Consider the following 19,066-nt stretch of genomic DNA (forward strand, 5'->3'; position numbering starts at 1 on the left):
AGAGAGAGAGAGATAGAGAGAGAGAGAGAGAGAGAGTCCTTGTATGGCATTGTAGAATAAGAACCAGACTGTGAACCACAAGATCAGCATTCAAACACACCATCTGTTCCCAGGAAACACTATACAGGGTCACTATGAGTCAGAACTGACTCCACAGCACTGACTCCACAGCACTTTAACAATTATATATATATATGTGTGTGTATGTTGTTACTGTTGTTGTTAAGTGCCTTTGAGTCAGTTCTGACTCATAGCAACCCTGTATAGAGTTTCCAAGGAGCTGCTGGTGAACTTGAACCACCAATCTTGCAGTTCAAACAAACTTTGAAATCCAGTGCATTAACCCAGAGTGCCACACCAGTCTCAGTTTTGTCTGTTGTGTTGGCTTGAGTGTTGCTTTGATTCTGGAAGCTATACCACTGGTATTTTAAATATCAGCAGGATCACACATGATGGACAGATACAGATTACACCATTTCCAAACTAGAAAGGAGAACCTGGCACTCTATTTCTGAAAAAATAGGGCAGTCTCAACTTTATGAATACTACTGGAATATTGTGTGCTATAAAAGTGAGCTTCAAAAATTATGCAGAAAAATTGAAATACAAGGTTGTGGAATTGTTCCATGACATTTTTGAAAACATCTCTTAGTGCTGTAAGATGATCTTATCATGGTGAAATGCCCTCAAAGTACAACTAGGGAAGATCTGGTTCCTCAAAATAGAGCTGACCTTAATGACATAAAGTAAAGATTTGAGGATTGCATTTGCTGACGTGACATGATTCAAAATGAGAAGAAACAGCTGCAAATGTCCATTAATAAATGCTAATGTGGACTGTACGAACTAAGAATATAGGAAATTTGAAAGTTTTCAGAATTGAAATTGGAGCACATAATCCTAGGCATGAGTGAGCTGAAATGGACTGGTATTGGCTATTTTGAAACAGACAACTATATATCCTACAATGTCAAGAATGACAAATTAAAGCAGAATGGAATCAAATTCACCATCAGAAGAAAATATTTCAAGATTTATCCTGAAGTACAATGTGGGCCTGGATTTAGAAAGCTAAAAGGGAAGACCATGCTCAGCATTTCTCAAACTTAAAGAACTGAAAAGAAAATTCAAGCCATGACTTGCAATAGTGAGAGTCCTGCTATGGCACTGCAAAACAATGCACTAGACTGTAAGGTCAGTTTGAACAGCAAGGTTGCCAGCTCAAACCCACCAGTAGCTCCTTAGAAACCCTAAACAAGGTCACTATGAGTCAGAAGTGACTCAACAGCACTTAACAACAAAAAGGGAAAAATAATGAGTGATGCAGAAAGCATCAAAAGAGAATGGATAGAATACACTGAGTCACTGTAACAAAAAGAGGTGGTCGATGTTCAGACATTTCAAGAGGTAGCATATGATCAAGAGTCAGTGATACTACAACTATGGTTGCAGTAGCTCAAAAGAGGGGGAAAAATCCTTATAGCAAGGATCATTCCCACCCCTTCCATACACAGAGTAGACAGGGATGGGCAACTTGGACATTGGCTACCCAAAATGGGCGGGTGGGGCGGGGAAGACTACAAAGGTAAGAAGTGACTGGATTACAAGCTTACAACAGTGAACCTAGATTCAGAGGGCATGAAGGAAGGTAGAATCTCTACTGAAATGTGGATGGGTCTCGTGATACAGTAGTGAATAATTGTTATCAGGACTGCTTGTGAGGGTTGGAAATGTAAAGGTAGATGTTTTGTAGCAAGGAGGGAAGTGATTAACTTTTTAGCCTAGGAGCAGAGGTCCCTGGGACCATCAAGGGAAAAGAGCAAAGAGCGGGACCCTACCCAGAGAAGCAGTGATGATGCCTGAGATGGAGGCAGAGATGATGATGTGCAGAGATGGAGTAGTTCTTTAGACCCAAAGAAGGAGAGGGGCTGGGTGCTGGCGACCTGGGGTTAAGCTTGTAGTGCATACCCTTTGTTTGGTTGATGATGCATGGAGGGCATTGTAACCATGGCAATGAAATGATATATGACAGGATGGATGTAAAACTAATGTTCTCCTATGTAAACTATCACATAATTCACAATAAAACATTAAAAAAAAAAATGTCAGTGATACTGAAGGAAGAAGTCCAAGATGCTCTGAAGGCATTCACAAAGAACAAGGGTCTGGGAATTGATGGAACACTAACTGAAACATTTTAACAAACTGATGCAGCACTGGAGGCACTCACTCATTTATGCTAAGACATTTGGAAGACAACTGCCTGGCTGATTGGAAGACACATATTTGTGTACATTTCAAAGAAAGATAACCCAACAGAATGTGGGAATCATCAAAGAGTGTCATTAATATTGCATGCAAGTAAATTTTTGATACTGATGATTCAAAAACAACTTCAGCAATACATTGACAGGGAACTGCCAGAGGATCAGGCCAAATTCAGATGGGAACTTGGAATGAGGATACCACTGCTGATGTCCAATGGATGTTGGCTGAAAGCAGAGAATACCAGAAACTCATTTACTTGTGCTTTATTGACTATACAAAGTCTTTAGACTATGTGGGTCATGACAAGCTATGCACAACATTGCAGAGAATGAATATTCCAGAATACTTCATAGTACTCATGAGGAACATGTACATATACCAAGAGGCAGTCGTTCATACAGATAAAGGTGGCATTGTATGGATTAAATTTGGAAAAGGTGTATGCCAGGGTTGTCCATTTCACCAATTTATTGAATCTGTATGCTGAGCAAATACTCCAAGAAGCTGAATGATATGAAGAAGAACATGGCATCAGGAATGGAGGAAAACTCATTAACAAATTTTGATATGCAGTTGATATAACCTTGCTTGCTGTAAGCAATGAGGACTTAAAATACTTACTGATGAAGATTCAAGACCATAGCCTTCAGCATGGGTTGCATTTCAATGTAAAGAAAACAAAAATCTTCACCATTGAACCAATTAATAACATCAAGATAAAAGGAGTCTTGGTAGCATAGTGGGTTACAAGTTGGGTCGCTAATGACAAGGTCATTAGTTTGTATCTACCAGTCACTTCATGGGGAAAAAAGGAGGCTTTCTACTCTTGTAAAGATTTACAGCCTCAGAAAACCTATATAGGATTTCCATGAGTTGCCACCAACTCCACCTCACATAACCTCCACCTCCAAATGAAGAAAAGATTGAAGTTATCAAAGACTTCATTTTGCTCAATTCATCCATCAACACTCATGGAAGCAGAAGTCCAAAAAACAAATGACCTATTACATTAGGCAAATCTGCTGCATAAGACCTCTTTAAAGTGTTCCAGAGCAAAGATATAAGTTTGAAGACTATGTCATGACTGACCCAAATCATGGTATTTTCAATAGCTTCATATACATGTGAAAATTGGACAGTGAATAAGGAAAACTGGAAGAATTATTGCATTTAAGTTATGGTGTTAGAGAAGAATATTAAAATTACCATGAACTTCCAGAAGAACAAACAAATTTGTGTTGGAAGAAGTAGAGCCAGAATGGTCCTTAGAAGCCAGAATGGTATTTGGTCCCCCAGTTAAGACTTGAAAAATCTAGTAAGATATCTTTAACAGTGTTCATCAGGTATCTACACTAACTCTGAGGCTCCTGGTGGCATAAAAGGTTTGAGCTCAACTACTAGCCTAAAAGTTGGCTAAATGAACTAAATCAGCAGTGTCCCAGAAGAAAGGCGTGACAATATATTTTCATAAAGATTACAGTCAAGGAAACTGTATGGATCCATTCTACGCTATAACACCTGGGCTTGCCATGAGTTGGAAACAATTCAATGGAAGCAGGCTTTATTCATTCTACTCGTTAAAAGAATTTCAAAATATTCTGAATATAAAATATGTAAATGAATGGTGTTATCAAATATGCTTTCCCAATATTTAAACAAACATATCCTCTCTAATCCACACCACACACACACACACACACACACACACACACACACACACACACACACATGCCCTTAACCTTATGTAAAAGTCATAATCTAAATGGAGGTAGAAGTAAAAATAATGGGTAGGATAAAAGATTATTTAATTGAAGAAGGAATTGAACCTAAATCCAGACTAGAAGACTGAATAAAATAAAAAGCCCCAGGGAGCTAAATTCCTCTGATTTGGGCGAAAGGGTGTAGAAAACAACTCCAGGAGATATCCTGGAGGGACTTCATATTTAAGCAACTTTGACAGGTTAGAAAGAGGATGTAGATGCTTCCTGGTAGGTATGAAAGTATTTTCTTTCATTAAGCATAGCTAAAAATATTAATATGAAATTAATGCTGAGTACTTGTCAAAAGCATCTCAGTTTCACTGTGTGTCTTATTTCTTGACTCTACCTAGGATTTAGGGTTACCAGAAAAAGTGGAGAAGGAAGGACAGAACAGGTTAGGAACAAAGAAAATATCTGAAAGAAGAGAGAGCTGCAAGGTTGTTTAGGTTTTATTTATTTATTTTGTTTCCCTTATGAAAAGGTTAATGTAACATTCACTATTTTCAAATATTTAAAATCTGTGTGTCTTGAATTTAATTTTATTTAAGTTAAAACTTCTTAATGTTTGAATGTGTGACTTTTTTTTTGACATTTGTTGTTCTCGGCCTTCCCCACTCTGGTGTCCTTCACGGCCTCAATTTCTATTCCCAACCTATATGGGGAAGAAAGTTCTTTTGATTAATGTAACTGAAATAACAGGTAAAGGAAAAAATGTGACACTTTAGTGCCATACCAACACATTCACAGATACAGTTGTCTTTAATATGCCATTATACTCATAGTTAGGAAGTGAGCCAACCAAACTGGGTTGCTAAAGTTTCAGTTGTGATCCAATTGCTCTTTGCATAGGGTGATGAAGGGTGGATATTATCCTGTAAATCAAGATTACAATTCCTTCAGTCTGTGTTATTTCACTAGTGACCAGTTTCTAGATTTTATGTTGTTGTTAGGTGCCATCAAGTCGGCACTGACTCATAGCGACCCTATGCACAGCAGAATGAAACACTGCCTGGTCCTGGGCCAACCTCACTACTGTTGCCATGCTTGAGTCCATTGATGCTGCCACTTAGCCAATCCATCTCATTGGGGGTCTTCCTCTTTTTCTCCGACCCTCCATGTTACTAAGCATGATATCCTTCCCCAGCGACTGTTCCCCGCTGACAATATGTCCAAAATATGAGAGACGAAATTTGGCCATCTTGACCTCTAAGGAGCACTCTGGCTGCACTTCGTCCAAAACAGATCTATTGGTTCTTTTGGCAGCCCATGGCACGTTGTAGTCTCCTCCAATACCATAATGCAAAGACATCAATTATTCTACGATCTTCCTTATCTACGATCTATATATGATCAAGAGCCAATGATACTCACGGAGGAAGTCTAAAGTGCATTGAAGGTGGCAAAGAACAAGGCACCAGGAATTGATGGAATAAAAATTGGAATCTTTCAAGAAAGTGAGGCAACACTGGAGGCACTCACTCATCTCTTTCAAGAAATTTGGAAGACAACTATCAGCTGACTGATTGGAAGAGATCCATATATGTGCCCATTCCAAAGAGAGGTGACCCAACGGAATGCGGAAATCATCGGACAATCTCTTTGATATCTCAAGCGAGTAAAATTTTGCTAAAGGTAATAGAGAAATGGCTACAATCATACATTGACAGAGAACTTCCAGAGGTTCAAGCTGGATCCAGAAGAGGCCGTGGGGTGAGGGATATCATTGCTGATGTCCGATGGATCTTGGCTGAAAGCAGAGAATATAGAAAGATGTTTACCTGTGCTTTATGGATCATGACAAGCTATGGACAATATTGCGAAGTATGAATATTCCAGAGCACTTAGTTGTACTCATGAGTAATCTGTACCTGGACCAAGAAACAGTTGTTCAAACAAAGCATGGGAATACTGAATGTTTTAAAATTAAGAGAGGTTTGTGACAAGGTTGTGTTCTGTCACCATACTTATTCAACTGTATGCTGAGCAAATAATACAAGAAGCTGGGTTCTATGAAGAAAAACGTGGCATCAGTGTTGGAGGAAGACTCGTTAACAACCTGTAATATGCAGATGATCCAACCTTGCTTGCTGAAAGTGAAGAGGACTTAAAACATTTACTGATGAAGATCAAAGAGCATAGCCTTCTATATGGATTACATCTCAATGTCAAGAAAACAAAAATCCTCACCACTAGACCAATAAACAACATTCTTATCAATGGAAGATTGAAGTTGTCAAGGACTTCATTCTTCTTGGATCAACAATCAGCACTCACGGAAGCAGCAGTCAAGAGATAAGACAACGTATTGCATTAGGCAAATCTGCTGCACAGGAACGTTTTAAAGTATTGAAGAGCAAAGATGTCAGCTTAAGGACTAAGGTGTGCTTGACCCAAGCCATGGTATTTTCAATAACCTCATATGGATGCAAAGGCTCGACAATGAATAAGGAAGATCGTAGAAGATTTTATAGGTAATTGGAAAAGTCCCAGGAAAAGATCAGTGATCGGATGTTAAAATATATATATATAAGATGTACTTGTTATATAACTTACACATTTTTTTTTTAAATATTGTATTGTATTCCTAGAGCTTTTATAACAAAATACCACCAACTAGGTAGATTTGTAAAGATAGAAATGTATTGTCTCAAAGTTATGGAGACTGGAAGTCCAAGTCAGCATGTCAACTGGACCATGGTCCCTCTGAAATATCTAGGAGAATATCTCAGCTTCTGGTAGATACATCTTCATGTGACTGTCCTTCCTCTGTCTGTTGTCTCCCAATTTCTCTTCTTTTATAAGGATACCACCTATAGATGTAGACCCATCCTACTCCAGAATGGCATCATAATAACTGATGATATCTTCAGAGATCTAATTTCCAACCATACTTCTATGTTCACAAATATCTGGGCTCAAGATCTCAACATCTTCTTTTGGGGAACAAAATTCAAATCACAGTAGACATTGAAATACTTGTGTCTCTAGTGTTTTCCGAAGTGGAACATATCATATGATTGCAGTAGCTAGTTCAGTTAAAAGTACATCAGCAAAAAGTCAGATAGAAGAACGTCTCAATGAAAAACAGGCACTGACATTGCCAATTCTATTTTTAGCTATAAAATTTTTAAATACTTTTCTGTCACATAAATAATTGGATTTACTTTCATGATAATGATCATTTTAGTATATCCAATATGTGTTTTAATTCTGTTATTACATTTTTAATTGTCTATTAAACATTTGAGCCAGCAACCATATTTCTTGTCTTCACTCCAGATAATCTTTGCTTCAGCATCCTCTAACATTCTTATTCTTAGAAACTGGCCATATTTTTTATGGATATATAGAAAATGCTTTCAAAAATTTCGTTTGCTGTGTTTTCAGTAATATACCCTTTCTTTTGGAAGCAGAACTGTATATGTGCTGTGTCTTTCCTATATAATATTCATTTGATGCCAATGTTGTAGAAGTCCTGGTGTGGTGCTGTAGGATAAAGCAATGAACTGCAAGGCCGGTGGTTAAAATTCACCAGCCACTCCTCAGAAACCCTATACAGGGTCACTATGAGTCAGAACCGACTCAACTGCACTTCACAACAACAACAGCAATGTAGGAGTCCTGGGGTGGTACTCTAGGATAGACATTGGACTCGTAACTGCACGGTCAGTTGGGTTGTTCAAACCTACCAGTTCCTCCTTAGAAACCCTATTCAAGTTCCCTCTCGATTGTAACTGACTCAATGATACTTTACAACAACATGTAGTAAGAATTGTGCTAAATGCTTTATATGTATTATTAAATTATCTTGCATATTACTTATGAGTAAGGGACCAGCATAAGCCTTGATTTAGCAAGAGAGACTTTGAGGTTTTAAGAGGTTAAATACCCTGCTGAATATCCCAACACTAAAAAATGAAAACTTCAGAATTTGAATTCAGGTCTGATTTTCAAGCCCAGGAGCCTTACTCTTTAGCCAGCGGTTTTCAATTTCTTATCCATGGGCCACTGCTTTTCATTAGTAATGAATAAGACTTTCTTTACATGGGGCTTCAGACTTTGCATTTTAAAGTAGCTTCTAAGTTATTTTTGAATCTCAATGCAAAGAAAACAAAAATCCTCACCACTGGACCAATAAACAACATTCTTATCAATGCAGTAAAGATTGAAGTAGTCAAGGACTTCATTCTTCTTGGATCAAGTATCAACACTCATAGAAGCAGCAGTCAAGAGATCAAAGGATGTATTGCATTAGGCAAATGTGCTGCACAAGAACTTTTTAAGGTGTTGAAGAGCAAAGATGTCAGCTTGAGAAATAAGGTGCATCTGATTGAAGCCATGGTATTTTCAATAACCTCATATGCATGTGAAAGCTGGTAGGTGAATAAGGAAGACAGTAGGAGAATTGATGCTTTTGAGTTACAGTTTTGGAGGAGAATATTGAATGCACCATGGGTTTCCAAAAGAACAAACAGATCTGTGTTGGAAGAAGTGCAGCCAGAGTGCTCCTTGGAGGCCAGGTTGGCCAAACTTTGTCTCTCATACTTCGGACATACTGTCAGGAGGGACCAGTTGCTGGAAAAAGATACCATGTTTGGCAAGGTGGAGGGGTCAGAGAAAAAGAGGAAGCCCCCCAGCAAGATGGATTGGCAAAATGGCAGCATCAATGGCCTCAAGCGTGGTAACAATTGTGAGGTTGGCCCAGGACCAGGCAGTGTTTCATTCTGTTGTGCATAGGGTCATTATGAGTCGGTACCGACTTGATGACACCTAACGACAACAAGAAGTTAGTTTTGGAGTCCTGGTGCCGCACTGTGGGTTAATGCTCTGGACTACAAGGTCAGTTTGAACCTTAGGGTTGGCAGTTCAAACTCACCAGCCACTCCTTGGAAACAGGGTTGCTATGAGTTGGAACCAACTTGACAGCACCTAACAACAATAAGATGTTATTTTTATAAATAATCAGAATGACAACAATACTGCTTCTCATTCTTAAAAAAAAAAAAAAAAAATTATATCCCAGTTTAGTGTTTGCATATGGCAGAAGTATGTGGAGAGTCTTTTTCCCTCTTCTCAACATATCAGGGGTATGTATATTGGCCACATTGATCAACACAGTTCCTAGCCCAATCCCAGATAGCGTTCTGGACAAACTGTCTTGACCAAGTTGACAGCTTCTCCTTTTCTGATTAATGAAGTCTCCAACAAAGTGATTCTATATACAAAACATTTTATATATACAAAGCATTTTCTAATAAAAAGAAACAATAGAAATCATTATGAAACAAAACTGTACATCTGTTAACTTTGTCTGTTGCTTGTCTTAAACCATACAGTTGTCACTGAATCATGTCTGACTCATGGTTCTGCATGTCAGAGTAGAAATGTACTCCAGAGGGCAATGACTGATTTTTTGAGGTGTCTCAGACTATACTCAAATCTCCAACTTTTCAGTTAGCAGCCATGTGTATTCATTGTTTCACCACTGAAGGACTCATCACATATCTTATTGTTGTTGTTGTTAGGGTCCATAGAGTCTCTTCTAACTCATAGTGACCCTTTGCACAACAACGAAACACTGTCCAATCCTGAGTCATCCTCACAATTGCTGTTACACTTAAGCTCTTTGCTGCTGCCACTGTGCCAATCCACCTCATTGGGGGGTCTTCCTATTTTCTCTGACCCTCTACTTTACCAGGCTTAATGTCCTTCTCCTGGGACCAGTGACTCCTGATAACATGTCTGAAGTTTGAGAGACGAAGTCTCACTCTATTATCTTCTAAAGAGTACTCTGGCTATACATCTTCCAACAGAGACGTGTTTGTTCTTCTCTAACACCATAACTCAAATGCCTCAATTCTTCTACAGTATTCCTTATTCATTAGCCAACTTTCACCTGCATATGAAGCTACTGAAAATGCCATGGCTTAGGTCAGATGCACCTTAGTCCTCAAACTGGTATCTTTGCTCTTGAACATATTAAAAAGTTCTTGTGAAACAGATTTGCTTAATGCTGTAAGTCATTTGCTTTCTTAGCTGCTGCTTCCATGATAGTTGATTGTGGATCTAACCAAAATGAAACCTTTCACAGCTTTGATCTTTTTTCCATTTGTCATGATGTTATTTATTGGTCCATTTGTAAGGATTGTTTTCTTTACATTGAGGTGAAATCCATACTAAAATCTGTGGTCTTTGATCTTCATCAGTAAGTATTTTAAGTCATCTTCATTTTCAATGTATCATCTGCATATTGCATGTTATTAATGGTGGTGGTGGTGGTTATGTGCCATGGATTGGTTCCGACTCATAATAATAGGGTTTCCAAGGCTGTAAATCTTTATGGAAGCAGAAAGCCTCATCTTTCTTCCACAGAAGGGTTGGTAATTTTGAGTTGCTGACCGTAAGATTAGCAGCTCGACTTGTTACCACCATGCTACCAGAGCTCCTTATGTTATTAATGAGTCCTCCTATAATCCTGATGCTACATTTGTCTTCATATAATCCAGTTTGGGAGGTTATCTGCTTAAAATACAGATTGAATAAATATGATTAAAAAAAATGCAGCCCTGGAGCACACCTTTCTTGATTCTAAACTATTCAGTATACAGTTGTTCTGTTCGAATACCTGCTTCTTGGTTTATGAACAGCTTCCTCATAAGTACAATGAAATGTTCTTGAATATCCATAGCTTGTCATAATCCACACAATTGAAAGCCTTTGTGCAGTCAATAAAGTACAAGTAAACATTGTTCTGGTACTCTCTGCTATTAGCCAAGATCCATCTTAAGTCAGCAGTGATATCCTTCCTTGGTTCCACATCCTCTTCTGAATCTGGTTTGAATATCTGTCAGTTCTCTGCTGATGTGCTATTGTAGCCATTTTTGAATTTTCTTCAGGAATTTTTATTTGCATGTGACATTAATGATATTGTTTGATGATTTCTGCATTCTATTTGGTCACTTCTCTTTTGAATGGACACAAATATGGATCTCTTCCAAATATGATGTCTTCCAAATTTCTTGGCGTAGATGAGTGAACGCTTTCAGTGATGCATTAATTTGTTAAAAGATTTCTATTTGTATTCTGTCGATTCCTACAGCCTTGTTTTCTACCAATGCCTTCAGTACAGCTTGGACTTGTTCCATCATTACCCTCAGTTCTTGATCATATTCTACCTCTTGACCATTTCTTTTTGGTACAGTGTTGCTGTATATACATCCCATCTTCATTTGATACTTTCTACATCATTCAATGTTCAATATTTTGCCATAGACTCCTTCAGTATTGCAATTTGAGACTTGAACTTATCTTAGAATTATCCTAATGTTTGAAACCCTCAGCTTCTCGATACCCATTGCTATCCAGTCATTTCCAATTCATTGTAACCTTGTAGACTGAATACAACTGTCCATAGAATTTCTAAGACAATAAATCTGTACAGAAGCAAATAGCCTCATCTTCCCCTTAAGTCACTCCCAATGCTTAATCCACTATGCCACTAGGTCTTCTTAGCTTCTAAATATTAATACATAAAAACAAAGTTTATGACTCTAGATCTTGCCATTTTCTGGTAATTCCAAATTGAACACACAAATTTCTTATCCCAGTGCTTGATATTGAAAGTTATATTTCTTTAGTTTATGGAAATAGAAACATTGACTTAAATGCTAACATTGAGGGGAAATGAAATACAATAAATAGGGAACCCAGAATTTTCGTTCCTCCATTTTGCAGCTCAATGTATGATAAAGTTCCTTGGTAACTGTTTATGAAATATTTATTATGTTTCTTTGGAGGTGATATTTTTCATTTCTATACCTTAGGACTTTTAAAAAACACTATTGATAATCCTTGGCACATCATTAACTTGGAGTTTAGTTTCAGCAGTTCTACTCTTACCTTTTTATTATGATATTAAATAAGATGTTTGGCTAACCCCTTACAAATGGCTATGAATTAATGCCTTTAGATTTTTGGCTTTTTTTTCCCCCTTTTTTCCTGTTTCTTCCCACCACCCCCTTTTAGAATGTGACTCATTGGTATTCCATAAGATAAACCTGTTGATTATTAGCTTTGTTTGTTTTTCATTTAGAAGGGTTAAATTGCATTTTATTAAACTTCATTAGCTTCTCAGACAAGCCATACAAATGTAGCTGCTTACATTCTGCAAACCTAATCTTTACCTCACTGTTGCTAGAGTAAAAAGTTGAGATGCATAATTTTTTTTTCAGTTTATAATACTTCTGCAGAAATTGTGTCAGATCACAGTCATGATTGACAGATTGCTTGGATCTGTTCCTGTTTGCCTGTTGCTGCTTTAATTTGTTGGTAATGTTTGAATCTGCAACCTTGCATCTCTATCCCACCAGTTTCCTTGCTTCAGGCTATTGTGACTAATGACAAATGATTTCAAACTAAATCGATTTTTAAAATTCAAATGAAGCTAGGTGCTTTTGCTGTTTGAAAGTACTGTGTGTTTGCTATATACTGATGGAGTCACTGGTGGCTTTTCACTGTATAAAACATAGCACAACTCTGACCCAAAGCAAACTCATTGCTGTGGAGCTGATTTTGAGTCATGGCAACCCTAGAGGACAGAGTGAAACTGCCCTCTAAGCTTCCCAAGACTGTTTTTGTTGTTAAGTGCCATTGAGTTGGTTCCAACCCATAATAACCCTATATAGGGTTTCCAAGGAGCAGCTGGTGAGTTTGAACTGCTGACCTTAAGGTTCAAACCAACTTTGTAGTCCAGAGCATTAGCCCACAGCGCCATACCAAGACTCCTCCCAAAGCTGCCATCTTTACAAAAGCAAATTGCCACAGTAGTTGTTCCAAAACTTTGAAGGCTGTGAGCATATTATTTCTATGTCAGGTCAGCAAATTTCCTAATCCTGTTGCATTTTGTACTCATGGAAAATGTCACTTCCTTCATTACATAGTAGGCCTTGAGACATCAGTATAAAATAACCTGGCCATCATTTGACTACTTAGAAGAAAGAGCAAAGATGTAGTAAGCCTTAAATCTGATTAATTTTGCTTCACTTATGAGCTTAGGATATATAGACTATGGAAATTTCTTAGGCATACTCAGTCAGACTTGAGATTGAGACTAGATAATTTATAGGCCTCAGGCATATTTCACACATTTACACATTATATATTTATCCAATATACAAAGAAATAGTAATGTGGAGGTCAGGTAGAAAGCTTTTACTATTTTCTTTTTAATTTAAAAATCTTGGTAACTAAATCCATTTCAGTGTAATTAATCAAATGTGAATTGGGTGCCTACTGTACTCTAAATGCTCATTAATGCTTTCAAGCTGGGCCTAAAAAGATTTAAACTTGGTTTTCAGCTAGTAATCCTAGTACCACTGTACATATTACTCTCTTCATTTAAAAAAAAACAAAACAAAAAACTTTTTGTTGATTTTGAGTGCAGGTTTACTGAGCAGATCATCCGTTTTACATCCAACAATTCATACACTTCATTTTAGTAATTGTGATCCCTTCACTGTATCGCCTCTTATTTCCTCCCTATAATTCTTGTTTATTGTTTCCATTCCACCTTCTTTCCCCACCTTTCTGAATTTTCTTCTTAGGTAAATGCTACCTTTTCCATTTGGAATAGTTGACCATTTCATGATGTATATGCCTCACTAGTATTTTGTCCCCCTGTACCTACTGCTTGGCTAAAGTTGAGTCACGAGGGTGAGTTTCATTCCAGACCTGAAGGATGACTGAGGACCACTGTATGCTTTTTCGTTCTTATAAGGTCTCTTGCTTCATTGATTACTTTTTCCAGTCATCATTTTACTTGGGATCTCCCTTTTTTTCTAGGCATAGTCTTCAAGTCTCTGTTTTATTTCTTTGATATCTGCAACTTGTCAAAGAGTAGATGTCAAAATAGAGTCTTCAAAACACTAAAAATGCATGGTTCATATAAATATGGAGTGACATTTATTGTACATTTGTTCAACTGATTACTTAATGTGGGAGATCACTAAGATGGTAAAGTTAGTTCAAAAGTTTTTTTTTAAAGAATGGCTATTTATGAGCATTAAAAAAGAATAAAACTACTAGTTGTTAAGTGCTGTCGAGTTGATTCTGACCCATAGCAACCCTTTATAGGTTTTTTGAGGAGCAACTGGTGATCTTGAAACACTGACCTTCCGGTTCAAATGGCTTTGCAGTCTGGCACATTAACACACAGCACCACACCAGGACTCCCAAACTACTATGTTAAGTTATGTTAAGTGCCATCGAGTCGGTTCCGACCCATAGCGACCCTGTACAGGGTTTCCGAGGGTGTAAATCTTTACGGGAGTAGAAAGCCTCACCTTTCTCCCGCGGAGTGGCTGGTAGTTTCGAACCGCTGACCTTAAGGTTCGCAGCCCGATTCGTAACCACTACGCTACCAGAGCTCCTTCAAACTACTATAGTACTGGTTAATAACCTATAATGAATAAAACTTTTGATGGATGTCTTTCTTCTGGGCAAAAATCTACAAGTCAATGTGTAACTTTAAAATGTTTGGTGTTAATATGATATTAAGCAGCAAAAACATCAAACTCAAGTGAAATTTCACATAGATTAAATATTTCCTGAGTGATTCATTAAATAATGCTTCCTTATGCCAAGAAATTTGGAAGACAACTATCTGGCCGACTGACTGGAAGAGATCAATGTTTATGCCCATTCCAAAGAGAGGTGACCCAACGGAATGTGGAAATCATCGGACAATCTCTTTGATATCTCAAGCGAGCAAAGTTTTGCTAAAGGTAATACAGAAACGGCTACAATCATACATTGACAGAGATCTTCCAGAGGTTCAAGCTGGATTCAGAAGAGGCCGTGGAACAAGAGATATCATTGCTGATGTCCGATGGATCTTGGCTGAAAGCAGAGAATATCAGAAGGATGTTTACCTGTTCTTTATTGACTATGAAAAGGCTTTTGATTGTGTGGATCATGACAAGCTATGGACAACATTGAGAAGTATGAGTATTCCAGAACACTTAATTGTACTTCTAAGAAATCTGTACCTAGACCAAGAAGTAGTTGTTCTAACAGAACATGGGAACACTGAATGTTTTAAAATTGGGAAAGGTGTGAGACAGGGTTGTATTCTTTCACCATACTTATTCAACCTGTATGCTGAGCAAATAATATGAGAAGCTGGGTTCTATGAAGAAAAACGTGGCATCAGGATTGGAGGAACACTCATTAACAGCTTGCGATATGCAGATGATACAACCTTGATTGCTGAAAGTGAAGAGAACTTGAAACATTTACTTATGAAGATTAAAGAGCACAGCCTTCGATATGGATTACATCTCAATGTCAAGAAAACAAAAATCCTCACCACTGGACCAATAAACAACATTCTTATCAATGGAGAAAAGATTGAAGTTGTCAAGGACTTCATTCTTCTTGGATCAACTATCAACACTCACAGAAGTAGCAGTCAAGAGATCAGACGACGTATTGCACTGGGCAAATCTGCTGCACAGGAACTTTTTAAAGTGTTGAAGAGCAGAGATGTCAGTTTGAGGACTAGGATGCACCTGGCCCAGGCCATTGTGTTTTCAATAGCCTCATATGAATGCAAAAGCTGGACAGTGAATAAGGAGGATCGTAGAAGAATTGATGCCTTTGAGTTGTGGTGTTGGAGGAGAATACTGAAAGTGCCATGGACTGCCAAAAGAACCAATAGATCTGTTGTGGAAGAAGTGCAGCCAGAGTGCTCCTTGGAGGCCAGGATGGCTAAGCTTCGTCTCTCCTACTTTGACATATTGTCCGGAGGAAACAATGGTTGGAGAAGGATGTCATGCTGGGTAAGGTGGAGGGTCAGAGAAAAAGAGGAAGACCCCCAATGAGATGGATCAGCCAGGTGGCATCATTGATGGACTCAAGTGTGGCAGCGGTAGTGAGGTTGGCCCAGGATCGGACATTGTTTCGTTCTGCTGTGCATGGGGTCGCTATGAGTGGGTTCCGACTCGATGGCACCTGACAACAACAACAACAATGACATTAAAAGGATGTACTGTACTCCTTTTTTATTTTCCCATCTTGAATAACTTTTCTTAAAAATATAGTTGTTGTTGTTGTTGTTAGGTGCCATTGAGTCGGTACTTGACCCATAGTGACCTTATGCACAGCAGAATGAAACACTGCCTGATCCTAGGCCAACCTCACTACTGTTGCCACACTTGAGTCCATTGATGCTGCCGCTTCGCCAATCCATCTCGTTGGGGTCTTCCTCTTTTTATCTGACCCTCCACCTTACCAAACATGATATCCTTCTCCAGTGACTGGTCCCTCCTGACATGTCAGGGTCCAGCCTCGACGGGGATGTGGGTTTCACAAAGTTGGGAGATCTGATAGGCGAAAGATATAGCATAGAGACAAAGAGACAATACAGACACAAAGAGACAGACACACAAGTATGATGCAAGCTGACAGGTAGGTTTGTCTGCTGCCAACATTGCAAACAAAACTAACTCTAGGTGGCATGTTTGGAGAGGCGAGAAAGAAAGAAACACTCGGAGACCAGAGTGGATACAAGCTGACAGGCAGATAGTTCTACTGCCAAGAATGCACGCAGAACTATCTCTACCCCAGTCTTTTGTTCTCTCTCTTTAAGGAAGAGATCTTTACAGAAGAAGAATGGGATTATTCAGATAAGACAATGCTTAATGATTCACAGAGACAATGTTTAAGATAAGTTAAACCAGTAATCCTTTCTTGCTACAGTCCCAGGGAAGGTGAGAGACAAGTCTCAACCTTTTCAAGAAGGCGAGGTTTCAAACATTTAGCTTTATTTGTTAAGCTAATAATCCTTTCTTCCTTACTTCTGTAGCTCCAGGGAAGGTGAGAAACAGGTTTTAACCTTTCTAATGAAGGTGAGGTTTCACCTCCATCTTCCTTTTCCTTGTTCTGGGTTCCATATCCAAATGCTACAATGTTTACTATATCCTCAGGGGGAAGGAGAGCATCTGGATCAAACTGATTATACCCAAGGGCGGTCTGAGGGGGCTGCCACCATGTCCTTTAAGCCAATACTCCCAGAACTTACCATTCCACCTTATTTACAAACCTTGAGTAGTTCTGCTCTAAAACCTTCTTTTCATAATCCCGATATACTTGTTCCTGTTCTCCTGAGTCATTTGAGAAAGCTTTACTGCCTCAACCCCAGAGGGGTTTCGGTCCCATTGTTGTACACGGACATCAAGAGCTCATACTTCAAGTTAATATCAAACATAACTGAATAGTTAGATATGGAGCAGTTCTGACATTCATCCCAGGTGGCTATAGCCTGTTCCTCAAAAAAGTTTGTTCCCAGGACCCCACCCACTGCTAATACCTTCAAGGCAGTGACATTTACAGTGGAGCCATTAAAAGAGACATTACGTACATTAACATTTTCCCAAAAGCTACAATTACTGGAGTTAGAAGCATAAAGAACAAGTACAGAATGAACAATATTAAGACTAAAGAGAATTGCACAGAGGTAGCCATCCAGTGAGTTTGCAAAAACCTATAAACCCGGGACGTCAGGAGGTCACTTCCTTGGCCCTCAGGGTCCATGGTTCGCAATCCTGAGGAGGGCTTCGGAATTGGATTTTCATCCATCTTGTCACAGGGCCACAGCTTCTTAGTGCTTGCGCATGTTGTCCCCGACACTGACAATATGTCCGAAGTATGAGAGACGAAGTTTGGCCATCTTGGCCTCCAGGGAACACTCTGGCTTCACTTCTTCAAAAAATATAGTACACTGTTATAAGTATGTGGTATCCTTGTGTGGTGCTGTGGGTTAATGCACTGGACTTCAAAGTCAGTTTGAACCACAAGGTCAGTGCTTCAAGCTCACCAGCTGCTCCTAGGAAACCCTATACAGGCAGAGTTGCTATGGGTTGGAATCAACTTGATGGCACTTAACAAAAACATTATTATAAGTATGTAACTGATTCCAAGGTACAAGTGCAGTTTGCTAAATTCTTTAAAGCTCCCTCCACATTAATGAGTAGAAGGGCTGACTATGCAATGAGGCAGAGCAGCTATTAAATGACTACCTTTGTGACTTCAGACTAGTCACAGCCTTTCTGCTCATATTTTTTTCTACTGTAAAGAGAGGAACTGATGTATGTTGATCACTAAAACACTTCCCAGTTTTAAAATAGTGTGATTCTTTAAGAATGAGGTTGTTGCTATTGTCGTTAAGTGCTGTTGAGTTGGTTCCAACTCACAGTGACATTGTATAGAGTTTCCAAGGATTTGAACTACCGACCTTGTGGTTTCCAGTCCAGTGCCAATCCTACACCACCACATCAGGTTTGTTTGTTGTTATTGTTAGGTGCCATTGAGTCTGTATCAACTCATAGTGACCTTATGCACAATATTGTGGGCTTGAGCCCATGGATGCTGACATTTTATCAATCCATCTTGCTGGGGATCTTCCTCTTTTTCTCTGACCCTCCACCTTACTAAACATGATATCCTTCTCCAGCGATTGGTCCCTCCTGACAATATGTCTGAAGAATTAGAAACAAGTTTGGCCCTTCTGGTCTCCAAGGAGCACTCTGGCTGCACTTCTTCCAACACAGACCTGTTGGTTCTTTTGGCTGCCCTTGGAACATTTAATTTTCTCCTCCAAAACCATAACTCAAAAGCATCAATTCTTCTACAGTCTACCTTATTCACTGTCCAGCATGCATATGTTATTGTTGTTATTAAGTGCCGTCAAGTCAATCCCCACCCATAGCCACCTGTATAGGGTTTCTGAGGAGCAGCTGGTGAGTTTGAACTGCTGATCTTGAAGTTCAAATGGCTTTGCAGTCTGGCACATTAACCCACAGTGCCACATATGAGGTTATTGAAAATACCTCAGGCTGACATCTTTGCTCTTTAACACTTTAAAAAGGTCTTGTGCAACAGATTTGCCCAAGGCAATACATTGTTTGATTTCTTGACTGCTGCTTCCATGAGTGTTGATGGTTGATCCAAGAAGAATGAAGTCCTTGACAACTTCAGTCTTT

At 38.8% G+C, this 19,066-nt stretch overlaps 1 protein-coding gene across 3 annotated transcripts in view; it reads left to right on the top strand.

Annotated features, from left to right (window-relative positions):
• Positions 1 to 19,066, top strand: part of GABRA4 (gamma-aminobutyric acid (GABA) A receptor, alpha 4) — a 171,726-nt gene that overhangs the window by 135,450 nt on the left and 17,210 nt on the right. The gene's annotated exons all lie outside the window — the stretch shown is intronic.

Source organism: Chrysochloris asiatica, unplaced genomic scaffold (assembly GCF_000296735.1).
Source record: "Chrysochloris asiatica unplaced genomic scaffold, ChrAsi1.0 scaffold00209, whole genome shotgun sequence".
Lineage (NCBI taxonomy): Eukaryota > Metazoa > Chordata > Mammalia > Afrosoricida > Chrysochloridae > Chrysochloris > Chrysochloris asiatica.